Source organism: Galeopterus variegatus, unplaced genomic scaffold (genome assembly GCF_000696425.1).
Source record: "Galeopterus variegatus unplaced genomic scaffold, G_variegatus-3.0.2 Scaffold2284, whole genome shotgun sequence".
Lineage (NCBI taxonomy): Eukaryota > Metazoa > Chordata > Mammalia > Dermoptera > Cynocephalidae > Galeopterus > Galeopterus variegatus.
Window position 1 is genome coordinate 28,143 of NW_007728395.1, and position 4,346 is coordinate 32,488.

The following is a 4,346-nucleotide window of genomic DNA, read 5'->3' on the forward strand; positions in this document are numbered from 1 at the left end:
CTCATAAAAGCGCGGGGATCTCCCTATGACTGGTTCCTCTGGATTTTCACCTCTCATTACAATTCAGGTTTTCTTACCCAGCACTGGTTCCCATGGAGGTTTCAGCCACAGGTTTCTGTGCTGGTAAATTGTGACTCTTTGCATTTATTTGCCTGTTGTTATCTCCAATTTTGGAGGCAGTGGTTTGCCCTGTGACCTCGCTTCCCTTGCAGGTCTAAGCAGAGTTGTTGGTATTTTAGTATGCTAAGTCTTTTACTCCTTAGGATGGAACAGCAACTTCCAAAATTCTTACATGCTGGATTGAGAATCAGAACTCCCTGATGTATGCATTTTAGTCTCGTGTTTCCAACCCTGTCTTTGTGCTTCTGAATAATTATTGTGAACAGAGTAAGCCACCTTCTTTCTTGTCTCCTTCCTCATCTTCTTTGTCTGTCCAGCCTGAGAGTCTCTGTCTTTTAATTGGAGAATGTAAAACGTTCACACTGCTTAATGCAGATTTGTTTCTGTCACCTTAGTTTGTGCTTCATATTTATTTCTCTTTACTTTTCATATCCCTTCCTGCCCTTCTTTTTTCTCTTTTCTAATTTGATACATTTAGTTATCGATATTCCTCTTAATTTTTGCACTGCTTTGCAGATGTACAAGGGCACTTCAAAAGTTCATNGTTGGGGATAGAATTCTGTGAAGACATTCTGTTATTTTCAGCTCTTTCTGACAAATTATTCTGACAACTATTGCTGCTATTGAGAAATCCACTATTATTATTCATTCGTGTGCGTAAATTATTTTATCTCTAGTTTTAAGATGTTTTTTGGTCTTTTTTTTTTTTGACTCTTGTATTTGTATTATTTTGGGTTGAGTCCCTCTTTGGTGAGGATATATCTGTGAAAAAACTGCAAATTTGATGAGGATGTGTCTACCTAGAAAATTTTGTGATTGCTTTTGCACTAAGACCCAGAGTTATAACACATCCTTAGATTACATTTGTAGAATTTTTAGCTTAAAATTTTCAGACTGCTCAAATAGTATCAATGTTTTTGTTTTAACTTGTTATTTTAAAAATATTTGTTATTACAAAACAGTAAACACGTATTTGGAAATTAAAAAATAAGAGAAATAATATGAAAATAGAAATATTGAGGTTACCATTGTGGTGCCTAAGTGTATACATTCTAGATCTTTTGATCTTTTTCTTTCTTCCTTTCTCTTTATTTATACTTCCAATATTCTTCTTCTTTTTTTTTTTAACTAAGTTGAGGTTATATTATAATAATGTTTTGTTACATACTTTTCTCAGTTAATTATCCCCACCTCTCAGGTTTTGACACCCTCCAAAAAAATTATTTCCACCTTTCCACATAATATTTTCACTTTATCATATATACACTGTCCATTTCAAATTTCCCCACTTTTCTCAACATATTATTTACAGCCAGTTTGTCTAAACTAGGACCTGATCCAGAACCATGAGCTGCCTCTGATCATTATGTCTTTAAATATTTATTAATCTAGCATTGTTCTCATTTTCTTTTCAAACTGGAATTTACCTCTAATTTCTTGACAGATTCAAGTTAAGCATGTTTACAATACATCCAAGGTGACATGAGCTTCATAGCACATCAACTCAGGAGACACATGCTATCCAGATCATTAAAGATGCAACAAATGTCTTAAAATGTATTAAGATGATGTCTGATATTTCCAAAGTTAAAACATGTGTCTTACAAACATGAAGTGAGGATGTGGCAGATTTTTTTACCCACTAATGGGGGAGCAGAGAGTGCGGCCATCCTGGTTCAAAGAATTAAATAGGCACCAAAGGCAATAATTTTGTGGCAAGAGTGCTAAATTGGGTGTAAGACAGGTTGATGTTCTATGAGATGAAGGAACTGTAAACCTGGGGTTATCTGTTCTACCAGAGACATCATTTGCATTTCTACCAGACAAAGACATTTGCATTGCTATGAGAAAAGGATCATTTGCATTGAATCAATTCTCTACAGCTCAGCATCTGCCCTTCCAGAGTTGTAAAATATCCTAATCAACAGTGAACTGTGAGTCAGCAAAGACACACAGCCTGGGAGAATTAGATCATCCTGGGGCAGGCTCCGCCGACAGCTCAGTAATTGCTTTGAAAGAGCATGCAGCCATGCTTTGCTTATTTTAAAGTTTTGGGTATTTTTTTTTTAACATCTCTTCTCACCCCCATGTCACTAGATAGCAATATGTGTGGTATTTCTTTGACCCTGTCTAGATCACTTGTTCCTTAAATCATAAACCTAATGATTTTATCAACAATTGATAATCCTCACCTGAATCAATAATTGCAATAGTGGAAGTCTGAGTTTCTAATTCCTTCATTCCTTTCACATTTTTAGCTGGCCTTTTTTTTTTCTATAAAGAAGAACTGTCCTTCATAAAGTGTAGAAATTACTTGGTTATTATGTCAAATAGTAAAATCTGAACCCTAGTCCCAGACAAGAACAGGCCCGTGGTAATGAATCTTAAGAGGACACATTTTTTCCCACATGGAGAGAGAGACGAGCTTGTTTTCCATCTCCCTTTGCCAAAGGGTGTTATAGGCTTCAGGAGAAATCACCCTCGGAGACCAATATGGAAAAAGAGATAAAGATTTTTATTTCCAGCAGCTGGGACTGCACCAGCCAACTCAAGGTGCGGCCCCAAACTGTCTTCGTTCTCACTTTTTAAAGCTGCAAGAGTGGCCACTGCACCAAGAGGTATTAGCCAATGCAAGCAAGCCAACAGTACATGAGCTAATTTTGCAGTTAGCGGAGCTCCTCCCATCCCACCCCCACTTTCCCGCCTAACTTTCACACAGTGGAGGGGCTATCGTAAGTGGCGTCGGTCCTGCTCTTAGAAAGAGGGTATTACTTCAAGGGGTTTTTCTTACTGTACACTTTTTCTCAGCAGAGCCCTTACAGGGCCTCATCTCCATGTTAGGGTTTCAGTTTTAATTCCCAGCCTTCCCAGGGACCTAATACCATGTGGACATTAGATTATAAGCCCCTGATTTACCAAAACCAGTCATCCCCATCCCGACCTGAGTGCTGTCACAGCCCAGACCTCCCTCTCTCATGTTCAGTGCCCTTTATTTCTGACCTCTGGGATTTTCCTTGCTTGCTTGTGAATTAAGCTAGATATTCCAAAGGATAATTGATATATTTTATTCAGCATTTCTAGTTTTAAAGATGTAGGATGTTCAGCATATTTTATCCACAATATTGTTGGGAATGAAAGTCACTAGAATTATTCAGATATTTTTCTCTGTCTTTAAGTTCTTCTAAATAAATTGCCTTTTTTTTTTTTGAGTACAGAATAGCTCAATAGCCAGATGACCTAAATTTTCTCATCTTCATGGAGAGATGAAGACCTGGCACATAATATTGGTCAGTCACTTAATGCTGCCATGTTTGTGGGGAGAAAGCTCCCTGTCTACCCTATGATCACAGCATGGGCCTACCTCGCTCTCACTTTTCGGTGGGCGCCATGCTGAGGCTTCACATTCACTGTCCACCTAACCCTCCCTACATCCCGATAATGGGGCATTCCTGTTCTCCTCTCACAAAAGGAGAAAATGGGGCCCATAAAAGTTAGTTTGTTTCCCCAAGAATACTTGTGTAATAAATGTCAGAGCTACACTGGTATCCAAGTCTGTCAAACCCCCCAAAACTTTGCTTAAATCTGCTTGCATCACAGGATCCCCAAATCTGAAAAGACACTCACATAGTGTTCACCTGTTCCAAAGAAACTCACCCAATATTGCAATAGGTAGAGACATCGGTTTATTAGACTTACAGGGGGTGCTGGTGGTGGCTGGTCAGCTAGAAATCCACACCGCCATGGGGTACATACAACAGTTAAACAGTGTACAGATCAAAGGAGAGGTGTAAATCATTTGCTTGCTTATGAGTTGACCCACACCCAACTCAGAGCTTGCAGATCTGCTGAGTAGATAAGTTAACACACGTGTTACCCTCCAGGCTCCAGACTAGTTCACACCAGTGTTCTAACTCCATTGACATGTTAATTCATTTGCTCCGGGATCCTGCTTCCTACTGTCTTCCATTTGTCTTAAAGGAGACATGACTTTGCTTTGCTAAACTACCTTGACCAGGGGTAGTTTACCAGGCAGGAGGGGGATCTCTGGTATGCACAGGGATGGGGATGGGGGATTTAAGTCTATGTCCAGCATTTACTTTACACTGCTACATCAAGACAGGCTCATATGTAACTATGAGTGTGATTGGTTTTGAAATGATGTTTCTGCTGTTGACAGGACTGGTGCCATTTTAAGAACCGCCCCCCCCCCCCCCTTTTTTTTAAAA